Source organism: Lissotriton helveticus, chromosome 6 (genome assembly GCF_964261635.1).
Source record: "Lissotriton helveticus chromosome 6, aLisHel1.1, whole genome shotgun sequence".
NCBI classification, from domain to species: domain Eukaryota; kingdom Metazoa; phylum Chordata; class Amphibia; order Caudata; family Salamandridae; genus Lissotriton; species Lissotriton helveticus.
In genome coordinates, this window is record NC_136067.1 from 1298799262 (window position 1) to 1298819613 (window position 20352).

Here is a 20352-nt window from a genome sequence, read left to right on the forward strand (position 1 = left end):
ATGCAATTAAGGAATCGCATTTGTGCGATTCCTTAAATGCAATGCATCATTGTTTTAAAAATTGCGAATTTTGAAATTGGAAGTGCAAATTAACACAAGGTTGACCCTCGTGTTAATTTGCGAAAATTTTTAAAAAAAAGCAAAAAAATGCATTTTTTAAACTTGCATGTTACAGACACACATGTCCTTAGGACATGTGTGTGTGAAACATGCACTTTAAAATACATTTCAGGGGTGAAGGGGGGGGGGTCCTTTGGACCCCCCTCTGCACCCTTGCAATGCATCAACAAATTGCGAGTGCAAAAAAAAAAATGCAAAACGGCATTGATTCCTATGGGCCTCTAGGCCCATAGGAATCAATGTAATGCCATTCCTTAATTGCGATTCGCAATTAAGGAATCGCAATTTCCGAAAATTAAGAAATCCTAAAAACTTTTAGGATTTCTTGATGCATAGGATTTTGCATTTCCTAAATAGCGATTCCTTAATTTTCGCTATTTAGGAAATGCAAAATCCTAGATTGAAGCATGTGGCCGTATGTTCCTTATCGATTGCTTTTCCACTTCTGTGCAGATTTTGGTCAGACCTCTGTCCCTTTAAATCATCATTTGTTGCAAAGAGGCAGACAGATTAAACATTAAGAAATCGCGCTGGCACTTCCAGGATGCCTGCCCATTAGAACACATCGGTCAACGGGCGGATTTAGGACAAAAATGAAGTTTTCTTTCGTTTTTATTCTATTTCGAATTCTGACTATCGGCCCTAGATTTCAAATTATTATTTCCGAGGTCTGTGCCTAAATGCGGGAGACTGAAGGGGGCTCCTATCCGGGGTCTGTAGTGGAGTGCAGTGCTATAAGTACAAAGGCGGTACCCTTGTCCCAGTCAAGCACTTGCTTTTGCTTTCTAAAGCTCCTGGTATGCCTCGAGACTTCTTGGCGCTAGAGAGAACCGTCGAACCAGCCTGTGACAATGCAATACACAAGAAGTATGCAGTTAATAAAGGGGAAAAGACTGGGGTTGCATCAGACAATAAACAATAAATGCCAGAGGTCTGCCGAAAGGGGGTGCCACTGATTGAAGGGCTGATGGTGGGGGTTCGGGGCAGGCCATAGGGCGTTTTGTAATATCGGTCCCTCCTGTGCCCGGACGTGATTACTCAGAGGAACTGGGCAAGGCTGGCATCTAAGGTTACATAGAACATGTTTTGCACTTTTAACACTTTTAAAATATAGAAGCGCCAATCGCAAGGGGCCTTTTTAAACAGCATGCCTGTATTTCGAGATTAGTCAGTGGATGAACGACAATTTGGTTCCCACTTTTTTATATTTGTAATCTTGTATATATTGTCCTTCCGACCCATATTACTATTTGAAAATAACATTTTACTAACACATATTGCCGATTCGGCTGCTTTCTCTTCGGTGTGTTGTCGGTGTTGGCGAAACTGGACATTCATCTGAAGTTGGGACTTTGGTATTTTTGAAAAATTATTTACATTTCCAAGTTTGTTTTGCAGGACGGATAGGATGCCGCCCAAGCTCTGACACACAGAGGTCTGTCCCGGACTGACACAGAGAAAAGAAAACGATTAAAGTAAACGTTCAAAAATCATGGAAACCAAATAATTGCTCATTTTGAAACGATTCGACAAGAATAACTAAAGATGTCAATCAACGATGAAAACTGAAAGAAGGTAACGAATAAAAGAACTGTATAAATGACCATAAAGAAATGGAAATAGGAATGAATGAGAGAAAGGAAGAAGGAACAAAAGCGAAATTTATAAAGGAACAAGAAACCAAAGAGCAAAGTGCGAAAGAGACAGCAAATGGAATTATTAAAATAAAGAAACGGCAAGAAAATGTGGAATAAGAAAAAAAGAAGGAAAGAAAAAGCATGAAAATAAGCCAAGAAGAAAGGAAGGCGACAAGAAAGTAATAAACGAAAGGAAAAACAGTAAAGACAGGAGGAAAAGAAGAACAGGTTCATGGTTTAATGTACGAAAATATGAAATAAATATACGTGGCTTAGTGAGAGTGCACGTTTTATTTGACATGGATTGTGCAAACCACTCGGCTAGATGTCAGCTCAACATTACTGTCATTACGGCCCGCGCGGTACTTCACCGGCTCACAAGGCTTGTGCAACGCACAGCTGAGCCCAGAACCAGCGAAATATGGGCCATATTATCAAGAAAGGACGATACATTATCGCTGCCTTTATCGGCAGGAAACTGCCGCTAAAGCTGCGATAATGGGCTTGATAATTTGCCCTTGTGAATTCCCATAGCAGCCCAGGTTCTGTTGTTAACCTGGGCTGCTATGGGAATTCACAAGGATTGTTTAATTTTTTGTAGCTTTATATAGCGCAAACTCGAACTGTAGGTACTGGAGCGCTTTACATGAGTACCAGTTGCATTACACAAGAACACCTTAATTTTGGGTGAGTGCAAGGAGATTACGTGATTTGCCCAGAATCACAGAGGGGCATATTATCAAGGGCGGCGTTAAAAATTATCGCCGGTTAAGCGGCAGAAAACTGCCGCTAAAGCGGCGATAATGGGCTTGATAATATGCCCTTGAGAATTCCAATAGAAGTCCATGTTCTGGTGTGAACATGGGCTTCTATTGGAATTCTCCAGGGCATATTATCAAGCCCATTATCGCCGCTTTATCGGCAGTTTTCTGCCGCTAAAACGGTGATAATTTTAACGGCATTCTTGATAATATGCCCCTAAATGTTGAGCTGATGCCAAGAGTGGAACTTGGTACCCCTGCTCTGGCTCTTACTCCACATCCTTTCCACAAAAAGAGAATCGTTGATTTGAAGTCATTAATGGCTGATTGTGCCTCTGAATTCCACATAGCAATCACAAAAAAACAAAAAACACAGAAGTTGATCCCTTCCCACTTCCACTTCTATTTCAAGTACATTTGCACCTTTTTAGGAATTTGCAGAGGGCTGCATGACTATGGCTAAGAAGCTGAAATAGTCGGAGTGTCCCAACTGCAAGTGTAGGAATTAATTTGCGAACCTCACAAAGGTGTAAGAAAACATACAAGTGCTCCTGTTGGTGCTTTTAGGACTCCATATATGCTTTTACGAATTGCCCCTAAAGGTATTAAAAAGGGATAAATGGGAATATTCAGGCATTTCTCATATAAATTTAGCACAAGTAGAAAAGAGTGTGTCCTCGTTCCACTTTTGCTAATTCGGAGTTTGACATATCAATCAATCAGAGTACTTGTAGAGTGCACTACTTACCCGTGACGGTCTCAAGGCGCTGAGGGGAGGGGGTGCTGCTACTGCTCAAAGAGCCAGGTCTTGAGGAGTCTTCTGAAGGCGAGTAGGTCTTGATTCTGCCGTATGTGGTTAGGGAGGGTGTTCCAGGTCTTGGCGGCGAGGTAGGAGAAGGATCTGCCGCCGGAGGTAGTTCATTGGATGCGGGGGACAGCGGCGAGGGCGAGGCTGGTGGAGCGGAGCTGGCGGGTGGGGGTGTAGAAGCTGAGTGTGCTGTTAAGGGAGGCGTTGTGGAGTGCTATGTGTGCGTGGGTGAGGAGCTTGAAGGTGATCCTCTTGTCGACGGGGAGCCAGTGTAGGTCTCTCAGGTGGGGGTGATGTGGCTGCGGCGGGGAATGTTGACAATCAGTCGGGCGGAGGCGTTTTGGATGCGTTGTAGTCGTCGTAGGTGTGTGGCTGAGATTCCTCCATAGAGTGCATTGCCATAGTCCAGTCTGCTGCTGAAGAGGGCCTGTGTCACCGTTCTTCTTGTGTCGGTCGGGATCCACTTGTAGATCCTGCAGAGCATGCGGAGGGTGTTGTAGTAGGAGGAGGAGACGGCGTTGACCTGCTTAGCCATGGAGAGGGAGGAGTCGAGGATGAATCCTAGGTTGCCTGCATTGTCGGTATGTGTTGGTGCAGTTCCCAGTGTGGTCGGCCACCAGGAACAATCCCAGGCTGAGGGGGTGGGTCCGAGGATGAGTACCTCCGTCTTGTCCGAGTTCAGCTTCAGACAGTTGCTCCTCATCCAGTCGGCGATGACCTTCATTCCCTTGTGGAGGTTGGTTTTGGCTGTGTCTGGGTCCTTGGTGAGGGAGAGGATTAGCTCGGTGTCGTCGGCATAGGAGATGATGTTGAGGTCATGCTGGCGGGCCACTTGTGCGAGGGGGGCCATGTAGATGTTGGACAGCGCCGGGCTGATGGATGAGCCCTGGGGGATGCCGCTGATGATGTCGGTGGCTTCAGATCGGAAGGGTGGGAGGTGGACGCTCTGGGTTCTGCCGGAGAGGAAGGACGTGGTCCAGTCAAGGGCCTTCTCTTGGATTCCGGCTTCTAGGAGGCGTGTCTTTAGAGTGCGATGGCAGACCGTGTCGAAGGCGGCCGACAGGTCCAGGAGGATGAGGGCTGATGTTTCGCTGTTGTCTAGTTGGCGCCTGATGTCGTCTGTGGCAGCGATGAGGGCTGTCTCGGTGCTGTGGTTTCGTCTGAATCCGGACGGGGAGGGTCCAGGATGTTGCTGTCTTCCAGGTGGCGGGCCAATTGCCTGTTGACGATTTTCTCGATGACCTTTGCCGGGAACGGGAGCAGGGAGATGGGCCTGAAGTTCTTGAGGTCCTTGGGGTCCGCCTTGGGCTTCTTGAGGAGGGCGTTGATTTCGGCATGCTTCCAGCTTTCTGGGAATGTCGCTGTTGCGAAGGAGATGTTGATGACCTTCCGTAGTTGGGGTGCGATGGCTGCGTCTGCTTTGTTGAATACGTGGTGTGGGCACGGGTCTGACGGAGATCCTGAGTGAATGGAGTTCATGACCTTGCGTGTCTCGTCGTCGTTGACGTTGTACCAGGAGGTCAGGCGGATGGCGCTGGTGTTGTTCGCAGGGGAGGTGGAGTCTGGCGTAGTCAGGGCGGTTGTGGTGTTGAAGCTGTCGTGGATGTCAGCGATCTTGCGGTGGAAGAAGATGGCTAGTGAGTCGCACAGTTCTTGTGAGGGTGGGATGTCGTTGGCGTTGGTGCTGGGGTTGGAGAGTTCCTTTACGATGCTGAAGAGCTCTTTGCTGTCGTGTGCGTTGTTGTCCAAGTGGTCTTTAAAGGAGGATCTCTTGGCTAATCTGATGAGGTGGTGATGTCTGCGGGTGGCGTCCTTGTGGGCTGCGTGGTTGTCCGGTGTGCGTTTGTGGAGCCATATTTTCTCCAGTTTTCGGCATGTGCGTTTGGAGGTCTGGAGCTCGTCGGTGAACCAGGTGGCTCTCTTGCTGGCGTGGCTGTTGGAGGGTTTCTTGAGCGGGGCGAGGGTGTTGGCGCAGTCGTCGATCCACTGTCTGAGGTTGCGGGCTGTGGTGTCTGGGTTGGTGGGGTCGGTAGGGTGGGTTCTGGGTGAAAGTGGTGATCAGCCGGTCTTAGGTGACTTTGCTCCACCAGTGGCGATGCAGCTGTTGGGTGCGGTGGTGCGTGGTTGGTTTCTTGAAGGTGAAATGAATGCAGCGGTGGTCGGTCCAGTGGAGTTCGGTGGTGTGGTCGAAGGTGACGTGGGTGCCTGTGGAGAATACGGGGTCCAGCGTGTGACTGGCGGCGTGGGTGGGTGCGGTGATGAGTTGTTTTAGGCCGAGGTTGGCGAGGTTGTTGATCAGGGTGGCGGAGTTGGCATTGTTGTTGTTCTCGAGGTGGAAGTTCAGGTCCCCGAGGAGGATGTAGTCCGTAGAAGCGAGGTCGTGGGTGCTGGCGAGGTCGGCGATGGAGTCGCTGAACTGAGCCCAGGGTCCGGGGGGTCTGTAGATGAGAGTTCCTCTGAAGGTGGTGTTGGGGTCGGTGTGGATCCGGAAGTGCAGGTGTTCTGCGGTGTGGAGGGTGTTGTCTGCGTGGGTGGTGACCTTGAGGGTGGACTTGTGGACGATGGCTATTCCTCCTCCGGTTCCGTTGGCGCGATCCCTGCAGGTGATCTTGTAGCCATCCGGGATGGCTACGGCGATGTCGGGCGCCGAGGAGTCGTTCCACCAGGTCTCGGTCAGGAAGGCCACTTCTCGGGCGGAGATGTCGAGCAGATCCCAGAGCTCGACGACGTGTTTGTCAATGACTATTTATAAAGGCATATGAAGGTATTCAAAAGAGTACTCCTGTAGTACGACTTCCAGTACTCATACATGTAGTATTTTTTCCTGTAGTCATAAATGCATGGGACTCGGGCCCCAGATTTCACACCTACGCATTTTTGAACTTATAACAGGTGCTCTGTGGCTTGTTTGTGAACCACTGCAAATGTATAAAATTGTTGAGACGAAAGATGTTTAACTTTTTGTGGCCCCCTGCCCCCTGGACACCTACTCTTACCCCTGTGAAAAGACCATCTCACATGCAAAACTGTATGCCTATGTGAAATTGTAGAGCGTGGATATTCACACGAGAGCATATAGGTGCTTAGTAGAGCAGGCCTGGGGGGTTGTACATAAAATGGGCTACTTGCATCCGTAGCACGCTAACAGCTTCATAGGAGCTAAGCCCAATATTGTTAGCAGAAGCCGAGTTTGGGGGGGTTGCACTCCGTTGTCACATTTCATAGTTTGCCTGAGAGTCCACTGAGGTGGAGATGGGATTGCCTTTAGCCCGAGTTTGGTCAGTGAAGTTGCCTCACAGCCCCCACTTCCCAGATCATTACAGTGAGTTAACCCTGGCCTCACGTATACGCAGAATCGGCTCGACGCCCGGGGGTGTACGAAGGCCCAGACTGCAGCCCACCCTCAGTTTGCCCAAAAGCCCATTCTGCCAAGAATGGACCCTGAAGGTTTTCAGTGTCGCGTTTACACCCTCATTTGATTTGCCTCAGTGGAAGGTCTGCGCCTTTACCGCAAGTGATAAACTCGAAGAACCGCAAAAATCATAAAGAGAAAGCAGCAGAAGAGTGGTGAGGGGATATACGGGAATTTTGTCAAAGAAAAGACAAGTGATAAAAAGTAGTAAAGAAATAAAGCAAAGGTTAAACGAAACAAAGTGGGATCAGAGAACCTCCCGCGGATTTTAGCTTTTGGCATCTCCTGTGGTACATATTCTTTTTACTTTAAATGCTTGTAGCAAAGGAGAGCCTCCAGTCACTGTCCTGGGTGAGTGAGTCTGACAAGAAGCTCGCTCCACTCTGAAACGCACCTTTGAAGCGCTCACCCAAGTATCCTGTGTGAGAGCCCGGCGCTGCTCACCTCCAGTTCACTAGCAATAGCGCATGAGTGCAGGCATGATTGAACTCCTCTCCTCGCAGTTTATATAGGCTTACTAGACCCAAAGGTATTGGTGCGCTTTATATGAGCACCATTTACATCACACAAGGACACTTTCCTTCTTTAGGCACTCGGAGAGTGAGCGATTTGCCCAGAATCACGGGGGATTTGGGACTACGCTGTGACTTGAACCTGGTTCCCCAGTTCCAAAGTCAACAGCTCTGACCTTAACTTCACATCTTCTCCTTTGGGGTGCTCTGGGGCGGCAAGAACCCCTCGTTACATTTCCACAGATCTTTCACAGTTAGTCCACATAACAAAATGCTATACCTGGCCTCTGTGCGCATGGCTGGCTGCGGGCTTCGTGGGGATAGGCACTAATCAGTGTTATCGTGATGGATTTTGATGTAATTCACAAGCACCTGGACGGGTGACTGCTCCTAAGAATTTGGGATATAAAGGTTGAACTCGCTATGACAGGCGACTCAAGGTGTAATGAGACACAGCCGACAAAATATCAGACTTTTTCACCACTCACACTGCAGTTGTTGTTGTCCAATATACAGCATCCAGGGTCAGCCAGAAGGGGGCATCAGTGAACCTCGAGGGGCACAGAGGACACATATTGGTCACTTCCGGTTGGAAGCTAGTCTTCTATTTCATCGCTGTACCCTCGAGAGTGTGCAGGGCTCCTCTCGGGTGTCTCACAAGGCAACAATATTTTCAAGAAGTGCCTCGCACCTTCTGTTGCGAAACTTTCACCAAACCCTGGCTACTACGGAACACTCTCTCTATGAAAAAACGAAAACTAGCTCATAATCACGTCAGTGGCTGTGGGCAGGAATCTAAATTACACTGTAGTTGGAATACACGCCTCTTGTACTGGCTTAGTGGTGCAGGGAGGGGGCGGGGTCTAACATAACAAGTGTGCAAACGCGCCCCCTGGCGTGTTGTAAATTGGAGGATTAAGTCCCCTTCAATCCTGAGGTTCCCTGGAGGCCAACTAGCCTACCAGGTAACTCCAGTAAGCACCACAGGGCAGCGTTGCAGAGAGGTGGTTCGAGGCAACGCCCCTTTTTACACCTCTCTGCAACACAGCTCTGTGGCGCTTACCGGAGGTACCTGGTGGGCTAGTTGGCCCCCAGGGACCCTCAGGATTCAAGGGGACTTAATCCCCCAACTTACAATGCACCAGGGGGTGCGTTTGCACAGTGGTGCAGGGAGGGAGGGGTGGGCCTGATATAACAAGTTAGCAATCCTGCTGTGTGGGACTTACTGGAGGTATAAAAGGGGTAGTTGGCCCCCAAGGTTGATGTTGGGGGCTAACTATCCCTCCTTTTACCTCCAGTTAATCATTGCTAATAGGTGTTTGAAGGCCACGCTCACCTTTCTCCACCACTCTGCAAACGTGACTGCTATATTATAGTTAGAAATTAGCATTTAAAAAACCTTTGAAATTCACTAAAATAACATGGATTTTAGGGACGATATAGTTAGAAATTAGCATTTAAAAAACCTTTGAAATTCACTGAAAAAAACCATAAGTTTCAGGCATGTTATAGTTAGAAATTAGCATTTAAAAAACCTTTGAAATTCACTGAAAAAACAATAGGTTTCAGGGACGTTATAGTTAGTTGGACATGTAATTTGAGATGTCATTAGTGATGTCACTGACCATGTCATGATTGATGTAATTTGTGATATCATCAGCAGTGCATTGCGGGGGCGCAAGTTATAGTTAGTTCTATTAACTATAACGGCTGAATTTCTCTGGTTTTGTACCAGTGAAATGTCCAACTAACTATAATGTCCCTGAAACCTATGGTTTTTTCAATGAATATATATATGTGAGTGTCTCTATGAATTTATGTATATATGGGCACGCTTTTCTGATTAAAGCCCATTTCATGCATAATTAAAATGACACAATTTTTGTGGGTGTTAAGTTATAAAAAATATGTACAGGCTTGTGGGCTAATAGCATTCTTTCATTCGTGTTAGTATGGTTGTTGGAACCAATGACCTCCAGACACAAGCCAAACCAATATCAGGAGTGACAAGTTTGATGTGAGCTAACCACAGCAACAATGATACATTCTTCAACTTATTCAACTGGTCTTGAAGATCAATTCTCCTATGAAAATTAACCTAGCCAAAGATAAAATCTGTGACCAAAAGCTAAAAATCAACCACAGAAAGTCTGTGACTTTAATTGTAACAAAACTGATGGTGTATGTTTAGGAACTCAAGCCAGAGATAGTTGAAAACATTTTTCTGCCGAGGGTAAATCAGTGTAGCTCTGAGTGTAGCCACAGAGTTCACTTTCAAATGAAGCAGAAGACTTTGTGGACAGGAGCTTTTGATGCCCTCCATTCATGGTGTCCACCAAGTTTGGAGTGCAATTTCTATAAAAGCAATAATTCCTAGATTTGGAAGATTTAACATATAATCTTGCATACTCAGATCTGGTAATAAGATCAATCAATGTCAGACAGTCAAAGCAACTTGCTTTTTCTATGTATTCTACTACTGCCTAGAATTTGTGTTTACTGACCAAATAGCTAATAGTTTTTGCTTGACTGATTTCAAGTTGCCTCTTTGAATGAGAATTTATCTACAAAGCCCTGGAGTTTCCTCGATCCATGCCCGAAACAGTGGCCTAACATCGGGGTAATTGAATACTAGCATCTAAAATTCTTCTTCTTTGTTTCCCTCCTGTTTTTCTGAGTATCTTCATATCTTTTCTATACTGTTTATAGATTCACCCTGGAACCCGTTGTCTTCTACTGGTATCAATGATAATGGAAATGTATTTCTCTTAATATGTCAAATTGGATACTGTTTTGTAATTATATTTTGTAATTTAGCATATAATATCATTTCATTATTTCCATTATGAGGCTATTTGGGTTGGTCTATACTTGGCAGATCATACAGCTTTAGGATGGTTTCCAACAAAAATAATTTAAATTCAAATCATCATGGTCCCTCAGTGTAACTGTATATCCAAATGCTTTGTCAAAAAGAGCATAAATCTGAACAAATCCAACAAGCTCTTTACACGTAACTAGCAAGGACACAGAAAAATTCAATCAGCAATAATCAGTGAATTAATTACAAAAAATAAATAAATAAAAGATCCTATAGAACACAATGTCACCAGGTAACCTAATAAAATAGACAACATTTCATCAGCAATTGTGTATTCTATAAATATATAAAATATGCCAGGCAGCATTGAAAATGTTTTAAAAAAAATATGTTAACCTTGCAATTGACACCGAACCTCAACATTGCTTCCAATGTATTTTTTTACAATCTATGCACAATGCACCTCGTAACAGGCAATGTTAACCATGCTCTATGTTTGTAAATTATGAAAAGTCATAAAATATGGTTGCAGAAAATGCCCTTTAATTTTCTCTTAATATTAAAAGCAGTAATTCAAGAAATCGTTCTAGCATTGCATGGATGTCACAATCTCATACATTAACCCCTTCAGTGCTGCGCGAATTTCGCTGCAGTGCTGAAGGGTCATAAATCAAATTGACTCATGACGGAAATGTTCCGTCATCAGCACCGGAGCACCGACGCTGATGACGGAACCGTTCCGTCATGAGCTTGCAAGGGGTTAAAATCCAAAGTAACCAGACAAGGAAACAGCAGTGTCTTTTGGACAAAATGTAATCTATGCTATGCCATTAAGGAGCGTTTTACTAAAAAAAGATAACTGCTTGTAAAATCAAGTCAGGTGGGACTTTATTGATATACAGCTCTATTAGAACTTTTATTGATAACACAAAATTGTCTCTCAGAAATGAAGACTGACATTAATCAAGGCATTAGATCTGTGTTCATTGGTTGCCATGCTGAGGCCAGTCCATCTCACAATTGTGAATTTATTATGAATTTGTTTCATGAACTGAAATACCACTCTAGTTGATAATATATTGTTCTATCCCTGAATGTTACCCTATACTGGTACTACAATCCAGACATTCCATAGTTGATTAGTTGAAGAAATTAGGTCAATCTCTATTATTGATCTGAAATATCCAGTTACTATTTATTATTTAAAGAAACATGATTACACAGTGAATTATCAGCATTCTTATCACTTTTATCAAAAGCCTATGCATCTGCATAATTTAGTTAAATATCATGTACAATGGAGGCATTCATACCAAGGAAAGACTACAGGTTATATTTAAAGTTTAGAGGGGTAGGAGCACTGTCATAAATTGGCAGTGCTATCTCCACTCGAAAATCATGGTCCCTCTAACTCATTTAAAGTTAGAGGATTCACATGCTTTCTGACAGGGGAGCCTCAACTGTTTCTGCCATCAGAAATCTTGACCAGCTGTCCTTCTATCACTGGATCAGAGCCGTAGTGGTGTTCAAGCCCCCTTTTTAAGAGGTGGGTGAGCATCACTGATTTCCCATGCTTGATGGCACGGCAGACCCAGACTGGGAAAATAAGTAATGAGCAGACTTTCTAGAAAACAAATTGTGATTTTGGTTTTTCTGAATCAAACTTCCACTTTGGGAGTTTGTTTCAGTAACATAAAATAGAATGCTGAGCAGGGGCAAACAAGCATGCCTCATGCTTAGCATTATCCTCCACATTTAGGGCCCTATTATGATGGCGGATGGATCGCCACCGCCGGCCCTGGTTCTCTCCCGACATATTATTATGGCAGGCGGCACCGCGGCGGACAGAAAAACCGTCCACCGCTTTTCCGCCGGTCGAATTGTCGACCAGGCGGAAAACAGACACAATATGGTGGCGGTGTCTTGCAGACACCGCCACCATATTGTGTCTGTTTTCCTATTATGATATAGGTGGAAATTGACCTTTCCATAGCGGCGATGCCGCCATGGAAAGGCATGTGGTCTGTGATGTTGGGGGCCTGTTGTGGGCCCCCAGGGTGTTGGGGCGGGGTGCACATGGGGGATACCTATGGCACCCCCCCTCATTGCAATGCACTACATTGTAGGCACCATGTTGTGCATGGCAATGCTGTGCACAATCGTTTTACATTGTGAGTGGGGCCGCAGCCAGCAGATCCACCCGCAATGTAAAAGGCCCAGGATCCGCCTACCAATGTGGTGGGCGCATCCTAATTTGCATGGCGGGACCACCGCAACACTGGTGCTCCATTGCGATGGCGTGTGGGCAAAAGTCCGCCCGCCATCGTAATAGGGCCATTAGTGTCTTTCTATGTCGTACATGCAATAGATGTACTGGCGGATGCACGAAGGGCACTAAGATTCCCATCAGGCAGGAGGGGATCTCTAACTGTGGTGTGAGATCCTCTACCAGGGAAGCCGATACCAGGGAGTGTTATGAATTGGTTGGTTGTCAGGCAGGTCACTAAATTAAAAATGATCCCATGCATCTTTACTTCGGTAGAATTCATTTGATTCATGCATCATCCATATTTTTGTGATTGTCCAGAGTTATCCTGGCCAATAATGTTATTGTACAGCTTTCTTTAGAATAATTAGTTTCTAGGGATGAACATGAAAATTAACAATAATGGCCCACTAGGAGCTGGACTATCAAGATTATTATGGCAGACTTCATGGTATTTAAAAAAAGTTCATTATGTTTTAAGATAAGGCATTTACAAACATGCTTCAAAAGTACTATTTGGGCAATGCAGGCTGGAATCTGATTAGAATGTAATTCGCCTTTGACAGGAACCGTGAGGTTTTCTAATATTAACATTGATCATCGTTGCATTTCGAAAGTTACTGATGCTTTCATATGTTACGTTCAAGTTTTATAGGCACACATGTATATTTAACCAAATATGAAAATAGATTCATTTTATTAGACTTTTGAGGAAGTATTACCTATTTCTTTATTCGTCATAAAACAAGTACATAAGGGACTTCAGGTCAAGTACTAATATTTGGGTGTTTTAGACAGCTAAAATGATCAAACAAAGATGACAATTCTTTTGCAATGTATAGACATATGGATTGTGGAGCCACATACAGTTTCTATGCTTTTAACATCAAATAAAACACAAATATACAGATTTGAATGTCAACCTAATTTAGCTGGGTCTGAAATGTACTCTTGATGGGATGTATATTTATTAAAGTCAACAGCTCAGCCACTGAAATGTTAAAACTCAGACACTGTGTCCTATTCTAGAGGATTGTAGAATAGATATTCTTTTTAAGTTATTTATCATTTACACCAATGTATGTTAAGGTAATGCCTTATAATACTGGGTCACAGGAACAGACCAGCTATACAAGGACAAATGTTTAGGCTGGAGCACGTAAGGCTTGCTTTGAAAACATTAATTTGAGATATTTCCTCACCCATCGGTTGTGAACAAGTGACCTTTTAATTCTCTTCTTTTGTTCAGTCTTATAAACGTTTTAATGATGAATCTATAAGAAGAAGAAGAGGCAATTAAAATCTTAAACATATCCTATATATAAATATAAATATATATATATATATATATATATAGAGAGAGAGAGAGAGAGCGAGAGAGAGAAACATATATAAGAAACAATTAAACTCTTAAACATATCATATCATATGTATGTATATATATACATATACACACACACATACACACATTCCTTCATTTTAGTATGGAAACATGTCACTTGAACGTTTTGCCGGTCAGCAGTACAGCGTCCTGCTCTACCTTCGACTTACACTATAAATGTAATTTGTTCATTCTAAGTCATAATACACTTCAAGAACAATATCAAACTACCCCATTAATTCTCCTAATGAGATGGTGTTGTAAAATGTACATATTAAACAGCATGCCTGTACATATTTAATTTAATGTGTGCATTACCCATTACACAATACTTCAATTTTTACCTGTAATTTCAAATTCAAGGTCAGTATTACACAGTAGTACACACATAAGCAAACCAGATTATGGGTAAGACTACATGCTTTAAAAATGAATATCCCCATTAAATATTAGTTTTGTTCTAGATTGCAAGAAAGAATTAAGTGGGGCCAAACACCTCTGTACAGAACTTAATTAACAGTAAAGAGTACATTTTATATATAATAAAATATATTCTGAAGATTGTCTATTTAATGAGATGTATGTTACTAGATTTTATGTTATGTCTTTCTGTTTAATATTCTGTAAGTCTCATGCTTTCAAAACAGTTTGTAATAGGTACTGGCTTAATTTTGATAAGCCTCTGCAGTCAAACCGGTTAACTGATAGAATAAAAAGCAACTCTAAAATATGCAGTGATCTGTACACGACCAATCTGAAAAATGGAAGAGCTGACTCAGCTTTTTATTATCCTAGGTGGGGTTCATTATTATTTTTATTATATTAATATTATTATTATCATGATTACTATTATTATTATTACTCACAGATAACCTACAATATGCCAGAGTTTCCGATTCTATCACACTAAATATAATGTTCAGATCAGCAGATTGTTGTTGTGTGATTAAGAAAATTAATTGCTGAAGCAGACATATAATCATATAATCGTCTCCCATTTACAATTATCTCCAATGCATTTCGAGCATAGCCTTCTCTTCATCAGGGAGAGTTTACTGTAAATTGAAACAAAAATGCTTAATGATACAATATAGAATATTGTTTGAACATCTGCAGTATTACTTAAGTCGTCTAAATGTGGTGTGTGTCAATTAGATTCCAATTGGTGCAATAAACTGAAATGGTGGAGTGAAGCTGCAATGAGTGAAACCGATGGAGGTGCACATAGGTCAGATGCTTATGCAAAATACTCCCGGAGTGTGTCCTTATGAGCTGTTTATTCACAACTCGTTTCTGAAAAGAATATAACAACATTGAACATTAAAAGGTGCGTCCTGTGTTGGACGCAATAAGCAGTACACATCTAATGTTCCAAAAACCGCTATATGCGGTGTGTATCACAAAGACTAGATCTAAAGAATAACCGCGATGTGTGCAATAACGCTACAATAGTAAAAGTCGTGGTCCCCTTCTCGCGCTGATTACGGGAGCACTTTAAAGATTAGTTTGTGCCCCACTTACGTCTGAGCCGATTTCGGTGGTTACAAGGCAAAGGATTCGTCCTGAACGGTATGAGGAGGCTATGTTTACTCCTCAAGGTATTTTCAATCGTTTGTGAGACGCGAGCGTTATCACGTGGTGCAAGGTGGTGAACAGCAAAAGATTGACTACTCTAGTATGTCCTAGTGGCGGACATTTTGGAATGAGCTGTGATTAAACTGAGCCAATGTAAAAACATATGTGTGGGAAAATCTGAGAAAAAATATGAGAAAAAATAAAAATATTATTAACAATCTAATGTTATAAAGATAGTTCGAATGAACTAAATCGAATTAAATAAAAAATGGATACACTAAAATCCCCCTCTGCAATGTGCAAGTAAGCATCATGTGTAACTGTAAAGAATATAAGTGTCATTAACAGAATGTCGGCAGTAGCAACCCAAACTGTCCCTGGGTGCAAAACCAGATGTCCTGTGCTTAAAGGTGACAGGCATATTCAATTCTCTCGTTGAGTCCAAAGGGTTTCTGCGATTGGAGCTTCATCATCCAATAATTTTCTTGTCGTAGTAAATTTTCCATGAAGTGGACGGCCACTGTTGATTTCATGTTTTTGGTTTTTTTATTTGACTTGTGTTCATTAATGCTCAAACGTATTTTTCTCTCAGTCTTTCCCACGTAAACTTTACCACATGGGCATTTAAGTAAATAAACAATGTTAGATGTTTCACAAGCAGCAGTTACACGTAGTTTGATACTGTTACCCTCCATTGGGTGATGTATGATGGTTCCTTGAATAATGTTATTGCAGTTCTGACAGTTTAGACATGGTCTCGTGCCGCTGTGTGGTGAACTTTGTGGTTGTTTATGTTTGAGCATTTCTCCCAAATTTTATGAAGAGTATAGGCAAATATTGGAGGTTGTGAAAATGACTGATTAAAATCCAGCTCCATAGTTAGTATTGGCCAATGCTTCTGAATAATTTTTTTAAATATTTTACTAGACGTTGAAAATTTTGATACCACCACTGTTCTGGTGTTTCCTTTTTTTTCTTTTTGTATCAGAGAATTTTCATGTGAGGTTGATAAACATTTGTTTATTGCTTTATTTACTATTTCTGGAGGGTACCCTTTATCTTTGAATCTTTCAGCCATCTCATTTATCCTTTGCTTTGCATTTTCGGAGTCAGATACAATACGTCTAATTCTCATCATTTGGGACGTTGGTAAATGAATCTTAAGTGATGTTTGGTGATGGCTTGAGTAGTGTAATAGATTGTTTTTGTCTGTTTTTTTTTCCGGTAAATGTCTGTTTGTAGGCTCATTGCGGTCTTCTGGATCAAAACATCTAGAAAAGTCATTTGTGTTTCTGAAGTTTCACTGGTGAATTGTAAGTGTTCATTGAAAGTATTCCAAGATTCCATAACTCTATCCGCCTCCTCCTTGGAGCCATTCCACAGCATGAAGATATCATCTATGTATCTCAGATACATTATTATTTGGTGTTTCCATTCTTGATTTTACAAAATGTGTTCCATTTCAAATCTTACCATCACCAGATTTGCATATGATGCCACCATACAGTTTCCCAATCATGTACCACTGAGTTGGAGGAACGAGTCCCCCTTCCATAGAAAATAACTCTGATAGAGCGAAAAGTGAACCAGCTCCATTATGAATACTTGCATTGGTGTTTCCAAATCAGAGTTGAGGAGTGCTTGTTCAACTGCTTCTAGTCCCATGTTATGGGGAATAGAGGTATATAGTGATTTTACATCAGCCGTACATAGTATGATGTTCTCCTCTTCTTTCCAACTGACGTTATGAAGTTTATGAAGAAAGTCCGTAGTATCTTTGATATATGAAACCATTTTTTTGACACTTGGTTGTAAATACTTGTCTACAAATTGTCCGACTGGTTCGTGAATACTCCCACAGGTTGAGACAATTGGTCTGAAGGGTGGGTCTGTGATGCTTTTATGTATTTTTGGTATCATATATAGTACCAGACTCTTTGGGTTTTCCTTCAGAAGAAATATCCTCGTCTTTTCCTTTATCGTACCCATGTCGTATGCTTTGTTAATTATTACGCAGAACTTTCCAAGAAAGAATTCTAGTAACTTCAGAAACAGGGCAGAGAGCCCGTGAAGAGACACCTCAACAATCCACCTCTGGACAATCTTTTTTAGAGAAAGGCCAAGACGGCCCAGAAGACCCAGGAGGGGAAAAGGACAAAGACAAAGAGTACCAGAAGCACCACCCAACCGAAACGGGACAAGAAGAAAACACTGAAAGAAACCTAGTTGTGAATATCTCAGACCGTGAGCTAACACCGGATGAACTTAAATTATTACAGAGAGGAACATCATACGTCCCAACAACCGACAGCAACAGGTTGGAATTAGAAATAAGTGTTTTTAAACTCATGAGGAAATTAAGACTAAGGAATTTCTTTGATAACGTGATACAAGACCAAAGACCAAATGAAGGTCAAGTTGAGTTACGTGGGTTAAGAAATAAAAGCACCTACATGGCACCAACTAGCCATAAAACGCTAGACCTCTTTGAAAATTTGGTTAAGCAAGATGTGGCACAAATCAATTACAAAAAAAAGACAACTAAAAGTCTTACCCAAAAGGATTGGACCACATTGAAGAAATTAGCAAACAATCCCAATATAATGTTTCAAAAAGCGGACAAAGGTGGAGCTTTGGTCTTACTGAACATCGAACATTATGAAAGATGGGTCAAAGAACATATAATGGACACAAATACATACATGAGACTAGACAACAATCCTACAAAACATTTTTGGAAAGTTCTCAAAACCATAATTGACAAAGCATACGACATGGGTACGTTAAAGGAAAAGACGAGGATATTTCTTCTGAAGGAAAACCCAAAGAGTCCGGTACTATATATGGTACCAAAAATACATAAAAACATCACAAACCCACCCTTCAGACCGATTGTCTCAGCCTGTGGAAGTATTCACGAACCAGTCGGACAATTTGTAGACAAGTATTTACAACCAAGTGTCAAAAAAATGGTTTCATATATCAAAGATACAACGGACTTTCTTCATAAACTTCATAACGTCAGTTGGAAAGAAGAGGAAAACATCATACTATGTACGGCTGATGTAAAATCACTATATACCTCTATTCTCCATAGCATGGGCCTAGAAGCAGTTGAACACGCACTCCTCAACTCTGATTTGGAAACACCAATGCAAGTATTCATGATGGAGCTGGTTCACTTTTCGCTCTATCAGAGTTATGTTCTATGGAAGGGGGACTCGTTCCTCCAACTCAGTGGTACGACAATGGGAAACTGTATGGCGCCGTCGTATGCAAATCTAGTGATGGAAAGATTTGAAATGGAACACATTTTGTCAAATCAAGAATGGAAACACCAAATAATAATGTATCTCAGATACATAGATGATATCTTCATGCTGTGGAATGGCACCAAGGAGGAGGCGGATAGAGTTATGGAATCTTGGAATACTTTCAATGAACACTTACAATTCACCAGTGAAACTTCAGAAACACAAATTACTTTTCTAGATGTTTTGATCCAGAAGACAGAAATTAGCCTACAAACAGACATTTACCGCAAAAAACAGACAAAAACAATCTATTACACTACTCAAGCCATCACCGAACATCACTTAAGATTCATTTACCAACGTCCCAAATGATGAGAATGAGACCTATTGTATCTGACTCCGAAAAGGCAAAACAAAGGATAAATGAGATGGCTGAAAGATTCAAAGATAGAGGGTACCCTCCAGAAATAGTAAATAAAGCAATAAACAAATGTTTATCAACCTCACGGGAAAATGCTGATACAAAAAGAATAAAAAGGAAACACCAGAACAGTGGTGGTATCAAAATTCTCAACGTCTAGTAAAATATTTTAAAAAACGTATTCAGAAGCATTGGCCGATACTAACTATGGGGCCGGATTTTAATCAGTAATTTTCACAACCTCCAATACTTGCCTATACTCGTCATAAAAATTTGGGAGAAATTCTCAAACAAAAACAACCACAAAGTTCAACACACAGCGGCACAAGACCATGTCTGAACTGTCAGAACTGCAATAACATTATTCAAGGAACCATCATGCATCACCCAATGAAGGTTTAACAGTATCAAACTACGCGTAACTGCTACTTGTGAAAATTCTAACGTTGTGCATTTACTTTAATGCCCATGTGGTAACGTTTACGTGGGAAAGACTGAGAGAAAAATACGTTTGAGGATTAATGAACACAAGTCAAATATAAGAACCAAAAACATGAAATCAACAGTGGCCGTCCACTTCATGGAACAACACCACAATATATCTCAATTGAGATTCATGATTCTTGAAAAAGTAGACAAAATCGAAGGAAGAGATAATAATAAACATTTACTAGGACGAGAAAATTATTGGCTAATGAAGCTCCAATCACAGAAACCCTTTGGACTCAACGAGAGACTTGAATATGCCTGTTACCTTTAAGCACAGGACATCTGGTTTTGCACCCAGGGACAGTTCGGGTTGCTACTGCCGTCATTCTGTTAATGACACTTATATTCTTTACAGTTACACATGATGCTTACTTGCACATTACAGAGGGGGAGTTTAGTGTATCCAGTTTTTTATTTAATTCGATTTAGTTCATTCGAGTTATCTTGATAACATTAGATTATTAAAAATATTTTTATTTTTTCTCATATTTTTTCTCATGGCATTTTCCTACACATATGTTTTTACATTGGCTCAGTTTAATCATAGCTCATTCCAAGATGTCCGCCACTAGGACATACTAGAGTAGTCCATCTTTCGCTGTTCACCACCTTGCACCACGTGATAACATTCGCGTCTCACAAACGATCGAAAATACCTTGAGGAGTAAACATAGCCTCCTCATACCGTTCGGGACGAATCCTTTGCCGTGTAACCACCGAAATCGGCCCAGAAGTAAGTGGGGCACAAACTAATCTTAAAGCGCTCTCGTAATCAGCGCGAGAAGGGAACCACAACTTTTACTATTGTATCAATATTGCACACATCGCGGTTATTCTTTAATAAATGTAAATGTAAATGTGTTGGACTTGTAAAGCGCACAGCTGCCCGTAAGCG

The 20352-nt window shown here is 42.0% G+C and overlaps 1 protein-coding gene across 2 annotated transcripts in view; it reads right to left on the reverse strand.

Moving 5' to 3' along the window:
* The window catches only part of RGS17 (regulator of G protein signaling 17), a 333901-nt gene extending 320291 nt beyond the window's left edge, over positions 1-13610 (reverse strand). For both annotated transcript variants that reach the window (XM_078646976.1, XM_078646975.1), the window contains exon 1: positions 13540-13610. The gene's annotated coding sequence lies outside the window, so the exon portion shown is untranslated. The remainder of the gene's footprint in view (positions 1-13539) is intronic.
* Positions 13611-20352: the final 6742 nt, after the last annotated feature.